This window comes from Mesoplodon densirostris, chromosome 1 (genome assembly GCF_025265405.1).
Source record: "Mesoplodon densirostris isolate mMesDen1 chromosome 1, mMesDen1 primary haplotype, whole genome shotgun sequence".
Taxonomy (NCBI): domain Eukaryota; kingdom Metazoa; phylum Chordata; class Mammalia; order Artiodactyla; family Ziphiidae; genus Mesoplodon; species Mesoplodon densirostris.
In genome coordinates this window covers 188458402-188466209 of record NC_082661.1, presented here as the reverse complement: position 1 = coordinate 188466209, position 7808 = coordinate 188458402, and the positions used below count along the sequence as shown (strand labels likewise).

The following is a 7808-nucleotide window of genomic DNA, read 5'->3' as shown; positions in this document are numbered from 1 at the left end:
AATAAGTCAGAAAGAGAAAAACAAATACCGTATGCTAACACATATATATGGCATCTAAAAAAAATGGTTCTGAAGAACCTAGGGGCAGGACAGGAATAAAGATGCAGACGTAGAAAATGGGCTTGAAGACAAGGGGAGGGGGAAGGGTAAGCTGGGACGAGGTGAGAGAGTGGCATGGACTTATATATACACTACCAAATGTAAAATAGATAGCTAGTAGGAAGCAGCCGCATCACACGGGAAGATCAGTTCGATGCTTTGTGACCACCTAGAGGGGTGGGATAGGGAGGGTGGGAGGGAGACTCAAGAGGGAGGGGATATGGGGATATATGTATATGTATAGCTGACTCACTTTGTTATAAAGCAGAAACTAACACACCATTGTAAAGCAATTATACTCCAATAAAGATGTTAAAAAAGGGGCTTCCCTGGTGGCGCAGTGGTTGAGAGTCTGCCTGCCGATGCAGGGGACACGGGTTTGTGCCCCGGTCCGGGAAGATCCCACATGCCGCGGAGCGGCTAGGCCCGTGAGCCATGGCCGCTAAGCCTGCGCGTCCGGAGCCTGTGCTCCGCAATGGGAGAGGCCACAACAGTGAGAAGCCCGCGTACCGAAAAAAAAAAAAAAAAAAAAGATGTTAAAAAAAAAAGTCTTAAAAAAAATGACCACCAAAAACAGCTTCACTAAATTTATTTTAAAAATCATAAAATGTTTCTTACAAAAGAGCATTACATTGTGCACACTGCTCCGAATAGATGCCAGGGACATATGGACTATTGTTACTTTTCCTCCCTGTCCCACCACCACAAATGTTACAGTGGCCACAAAGCAAAGTGTTCACAATAATTACATGGGGGGGACTTTTTTTAAACCACCAACAATGAGCAAAAATTAAAATTCACTCACTCTGCTGCTGTTTCAAAATTTCAATGTTCGTTTTTGCACACCCTCCCCCAACCCCCAACCCTGTTTGTAAGGAACTAAAACATTTCATCTGGTGAACTGCAAAGATTTCGCTACACCTCAAATGCAGCGCACCCATGAAGCAGAGGAATGTTGGCTTTTTAAACAGAAGCAGATTAAAAAAAAATGCAGGACTCCTTCAGTTCTTCACTATTCTTAGAAAAACTTTCCAGAATACTGCTTCACAGTATAAAAAAGAAAAAAATATCTTGCATTAGAATCCTTCAACATCTGCATACTTCTTCACACTGTTCTGCAGCAAATACTGTGCATTCTGTATCTGGTCTTGTGTTCCTGTAATGGTAATGATCCGATCTTTGGAACCTTCTAAAGGCTCATCAATTTTGATTGAAGCTCCTGACTCATGACAGGTTTGTTTAATCCGCTGACCACATTTGCCAATAATCAATCCAGCCAAATCTTTGGGAATAGTTACTTGTGTAGTAATAATAGGTCCACCAAGATCACCATATGAGCCACGACCCCCTGCATAGGAATAATCATGTCCAGAGCCACCCTGTGGTTCATAAGCCATCTGTCACTCTGATGGGCTCCATGTATCTATGGCAGAGTCCCAGGTTTTATCAGCACTGAAACCAACCATGCCATCATAACGGTCTCCAGGTCTCCCTCTTCTGTCATAGGCCATTAGCTCTCCTCCTCTAGGCAGTGGTGGAGAAGGAGGAAGATTCTGAGCTCTGCCACCACCCCGGCCACCTCGTCCAGAAGGAGGTCCTTGACGAGGGCTCATATCATCATAATCTCTTCTGGATGGAGGCATGGGACGCCTACCCCGACGAGGAGGCATTCTGTCAAAACTACCTCTTGCCCACATGGGAAATCCCAAGGGACGTCCACGGCAGTCATCAAACATTGTAAAACCACCATAATCATAGGTTTCATCGTAAAAATTGGGATCATACGGCTGAGAACGTCCTTTGATGGGAGACTCTGATATAGGATCAAGGATGATCTTTATGCACTCTACAACCTTAAAAGGTTTTCCTCCAGTAAGGACTACTCTGTCAGTGGATTGAGGACAACATTCCTGGAAAAGCTTGATTGCTGTCTGAGTGTTCACTTGAAATTCTTTGATTTTAGCACCTTTGACCCCAATAATTCCTCCAGCCAGACTCTGATGAATCAACAGTCTCAACTCACAGTCAAAGTTGCCTCCTTTATAGTGTTGGTAATTTCAGCATTCCATAGCATCAGGTTCTAGCGGGAGCTGGCTGATTGCAGTGGGTGATGGCAACTGCAGGCCCTCTTCCAAGGTAGGGATGATTTTCTTCAGAATTTCTCTGTTGCAGTATCAGCACTGATACTCAATGTGCGCTCGGGGCCACTGCTGTCTGGGACTGAAACACTGGCATTGCAGTCTGTATGGAGAGCCTTAATATTCTTGCCTCCTTTTCCAACCACTGCCTCAGCATTCTTGCTCTGAAACAGAATGCATAATTCAACCATCTCATCAGTGTTTCTAGATCTTTTAAAAGCTTGTTCCTCTTCCATATCTTCAGCAGGGTGTTTACCAAGTTCGCCACTGGTTTCGGTGTTGGTAAAGGCTTCCTCTGGCTGTTCAGTTTCCATTTTCTTGTATTAAAGGGACACACCAATCAGTTATTAAATATATCCTTGCAGGGCAGAACTGAAGTGTTCTGGGAGGGACCAACTGACACCCTAGTGCTGCAGTAGCCTGTAGGCCGCAAATAAGCAGGAAGTAGGCAAGATGTCAAGGTTGATGCAGCAGAGAAACAGGATAATGACACCTTTCATGGAAAACAAGCTTTATTTTCTGAGAATTTGGAGCAAATGTTATCAGTCATAGGTACCTTTTAGTCTAAGAACAGGAAATGATGTTGAGAAATAAAACATGACCAAAAGGATTGTTTCTCATTTTGTTCAAAACCGTATCCTCCATGAACTTTTCCTCTAGGAATTCAAAGAATTACATAGATGGAGCATGACTCAGTCTCTCCACTGACCTCACTTATTGACAGTTGGGAATTTTGGCTTCTCCATGTCAGTACCCTGACACAGGTCTTTCTACTTGTTTACCTACAAGGAGCTGACTCAGAGGAAACCTCAGAGTTTCAAAATGCCTTACAAGCAAATGGCAAAACATGCGCCAGCTAAACAAAAACTGGATTGTCATCTTTCCATAAGCATTTCTATGTTTCTATGATGAATAAATAAATAAATAAATAAATAAATAAATAAATAAATATCACATTTATTAAAATACTTGGAAAGGAGGAAGATTGCCAAGAATTTATTTAACAAAATTATTGTGGACCTATTACATGTCTAAAGAAAAGAATATTGAAAAATTGAGGAAATCTGGAGAGAAAATACTGTGTAAATTAAAGATGTGAACCTGGAAAGCTAGATTAAGATACATCAAGTTTACCTGCAATGTTCTAGCCAAGTTAAGTTGAAATTACTAATAGGTGAAGTAAAGAAGGTGTCACACCCTCCACTGGGACACCACTGTGGTTGAACATGCAGTGTGTGCTGCTCATTGTGTGAGGGAGAAATCACACCTTGGGGAGGGGGTATCTCATGAAAATGGCATTCATTCAGAAGAATTTATTTTTAGATTTGGACTTGCATTAGGTGATTTGGGGGGAGGGTTAGGAAATAGGGCTTCGCTCTGGGCTGAATGTTGTCAGAAAGTGGGGCAATTCTATGGTTGGGTCTCTTATTAAATCTTACCTAGACAAAGGGATATCAAGACTGAGGCTAAAACTGTAACGAGTAAAGAAGCAGCAGGCATGCTGATCAGCCTGCACAGCCGGATGTTTGATCATTTTTGTGGCTTAGCCCACATTCATGATTTACTCTGTGTCCAGCTGTAGTTATGAAGTGGTCTTATTTGTGTCTTGATCCATCAGGGTCACAGAGCAGCTTGTCTGATGTCAGTGTTCTGTGAAATTGTTTATTTCAAAAGAAGAACATGAAGATCTTGCTGGGAGTACCAGCTCAACTCCTGGAGGTTGGGGACAGCTTTTCTCTTTCTCAAAACCATACGAGATTTTCAGCATCAAATTATATAAAGCAATTCTTCCTAATAAACAAAGAAACAGGTCCAAAAAGACTGAGAAAGAGATCTGTAAAGTTATAGTGTGAGTGAGGAGAAAATTGTTTTATCAAGTTGACAGCCACTTTCATTAGACAAGCTGATAAAATTTCTCATCTTCATCATTCAAATTCAGATAAATTTTTTAAATTTTGTCAATGCAAAGTTTCAAAATTAGCTAAATAAACTTTCTTTATGTCAAGAAAAACTGGGCAGAATTTTTAAGAGTCCACAAATACTGAGCTGGAAATATTTACAAAGCACGGGCTATACAAAAACATATTTTGATGTATGCCACAACAAACCTGCCTGGCCCTTTTGAAAAGTGATTAGGCCGTAGACATCAGGAGGTATAAAATTATACATGTGTTTTGAGTTAGTAACACTGATCATAAGGCTATATTCTTTGTAAATATTCTTTAAAAATAGAAAAATTACATGCTTAAGATGTTACCATCAAATTACTAGTGGTAATTACAGTTGTTTTTCTTTTTTAAAAAAGGTGCTGTCGGGCTTCCCTGGTGGCGCAGTGGTTGAGAGTCCGCCTGCCAATGCAGGGGACACGGGTTCGTGCCCCGGCCCGGGAGGATCCCACGTGCCGCAGAGCGGCTGGGCCCGTGAGCCATGGCCGCTGAGTCTGCACGTCCGGAGCCTGTGCTCCACCATGGGAGAGGCCACAACAGTGAGAGGCCCGCGTACCGCAAAAAAAAATAATAAAATAAAATAAATAAATAAATAAGGTGCTGTTAAAGGCAGTACTCTTTTAATTATTTATTTATTTTATTTATTTATTTTTGGCTGTGTTGGGTCTTTGTTGCTGCGCACGGGCTTTCTCTAGCTGCTGCGAGCGGGGGCTACTCTTCGTTGCAGTGCGCCGGCTTCTCATTGCGGTGGCTTCTCTTGTTGCAGAGCACGGGCTCTAGGCACGCGGGCTTCAGTAGCTGCAGCACGCAGGCTCAGTAGTTGTGCCTCTGGGGCTCTAGAAGCGCAGGCTCAGTACTTGTGGCGCATGGGCTTAGTTGCTCCTCGGCATGTGGGATCTTCCCAGACCAGGGCTCAAACCCACGTCCCCTGCATTGGCAGGCGGATTCTTAACCACTGCGCCACCAGGGAAGTCCCTAATTACAATTTAATAGCATCCTAATTTCAAACAATAGGAGAAACAATAAATTTGCATCTAAGTCTCCTAGATTATCTACTAAGGCATAATTTAACTGATCATTACTGGAGGTGCTATGGCCCGTCAAAATTATCCTGCTTTTGAATTCATTGGGTCTTTTATCTCCACCTTATCAGTCATCGGATATGGGTAGGGCCCAGAAGGCTATGACCTTAGGTGAGGTCAGCTCACCTCGGCAGTTCATCTCAGCAACTGAGGCAATTTCTGAAGGGTCTGAGCTGAAGGTCATCTGCTCACAGTATTCCAGTAATGTTACTGAGTCCAAGCTCATTCTGCTCGCCCCACGACAGGCCGATAAATCTGGAGGTGAGGTGTTGGGGCAAGGTATAGCGAGTTTATTCGGAAAGCCGGAAGTCCAAGAAGATGGCAGACTAGAGTCCTAGAGAACCGTCTTCCCAAGGTCTGGATGCTAATTTCTTTTATAGAACAGAGAGCGGGTTGGTGAGGAGGTAAAGTAAAAAAGGCCATAAGTTTTGCAAATGTCTTCTGGTTTCGCCAGACTCAGGAGGGGGTGTGTTAATTTCTTCTTTCCTGCAGCCATTCACAGGTGAGCTGGGTCAGGATGTTCCTTGTGAGCTGAACAAAGGTATTTTAGTTTAACATTCAGGCAGAGGGGCAGGGTGTCCTGAGACAGGCCATTATGTATGTTTATAGCTATAGTCAACATCCTTTTAGTGAGTAACTTGTAACAAAAGCAACAGAAAGCAAAGAGACAGATCTAATATGGAATCAGATTTGTTCTTCCCTATTCCAGTAGCTAAGGTGATGAAGGAGAACCTAGGGCACAGCCCATGTCCACTGCAGTCCACCCCTAGCACTGCCGGGATCCACTTCCTCACATACATAGAGGGAGCAGCTTTTCTAGGATTCTGGGGATCTCTCTTCCTAAGGGAAGCTTGGGTGAGGAAATGAAATGGGAAGAACTATGGTCCCAACCACTGCAGCTGATATGATCTCCCTCCTCCATTATCCATTGTAGATTTCGTTTCTCTTTAGCTGGCACCTCTGCTTGTCTCAGAGGCTTCCTGGTGACATGATTTGGAAATTCGTCCTCAAAGAGCCTAAAGCCCTGATCACCATGATCTTCTCAAGGCAGGATTACTATACTGGTCTATTTTCCATCAAAACTGGGCAAGAGAATGCCAAGTGGCACCTAAGTGGATCACCTGAATTTGATCCACTGGTATGGGAGGCTACATAACATCATATTCAGTCAGAGTCACATGTTCCACAAAGGAGATGAAGGAGTCAGCCCATGACCATGAGCTCCGCTTGTACTTAACAGAGTGCCTGGCACCAGGAAAGCTCTTGTCATCCTCAGCAAATGTGTGAGGGAGGAAAAGGAGCCTACTATGCAGAAATTGCTTAGGGGTATGTGTGTGTGTGTTTTGTTTGAGCTGAAGCATAGTAGGTGCTTAGTACATATGAATTTAATGAACTGTAAATGCACAGTTTTTACATTCTGCAAAATACATTTTGCAAAATAAGGTATTTTTAACCATTAACATTCCCCTTGTTATCCCCAAACAGCATAAGAGCAGCTAACCTCCAACCATGAAGGAAGATGACTCCATATTAAAGGATACAGATTTTTTTCTATTTCTATGGTATTCCATTATACATTTTATTTCTATATTTCTATTGTGTTAATCCTTTATAGGGTTTCTAACCATCCTATATTGCCACTTCAGGCTCCTATCTTCAGGCTGGAGAAAAGGCTGATTACTATTCCTCCTTTATGTGTCACAAATGAAAAAAAAATACTGTGAAAACAATAGTAGTATGGACAGGATAATTAGCTACTTTATTACTAGCTCAGGTGGCAGCTCAGGTAAGTCTCTTAATCTGTGACCTCTGTTATATAAAAAGCAGGCAGCTGGATCTCAGCTCCTTTCCATTCTAACAGATGTTTGTTGACAGTTTTTCATTTAATGGGAAGTGCATCTGTAGCCTCCACACACACACAAAAAAAGTGTCTCAGTCCCTGCCACTAGAGGACGCCACAGCCTAAGACCTGAGATGAGGTTGCCACAAAGGCCACTGCACTGCGGCTGCAGTGAGTTACCGCATTGTATTGCAATGCATTTTTTGCTGTATTGTAGCGTAATGTATTGCATTGAATTGCATTAGATTAAGTTGTGTCATATGATATGGATTTATATGGTATTTAATTGAATTGCCTTAGAGAACCTGTTCTCTATTTGCTACTACATTTTTAAATTGATGCCTATAATTCGTGCCCATAATCGTCATTTTCTTAAATCACAGTGGCTAAATTGAAGTACAATAAAGCATAATTCATCTCAAGAAATCTTCACCAGACCCACTTAGAAAGAGGCAGAATGTTCTAGTTGGAAGGGCGTGGGTGATCCAATCTATCTTGTTAACCATTGCCTCTTCACAGCCTAGAGCACTGCTTGCACACAGTAGGCTCTTAAGAACATATTTCAATGAATTACACACAGTTTTATTCCATGTATGCTATTATTGGGGTGAACTTGGGCAAATTATTTAATCCAGTAATTTTTAGAGTGGATCCACTGATTAGCCATAGTTGGATCATCTGGGTGTTTACTTAAATTATTATT

The 7808-nt window shown here is 42.3% G+C and overlaps 1 pseudogene; it reads right to left on the bottom strand.

Annotated features, from left to right (window-relative positions):
* Positions 1-1106: 1106 nt before the first annotated feature.
* LOC132486005 (heterogeneous nuclear ribonucleoprotein K-like) lies at positions 1107-2560 on the bottom strand (annotated as a pseudogene).
* Between the last annotated feature and the right edge of the window lie 5248 nt (positions 2561-7808).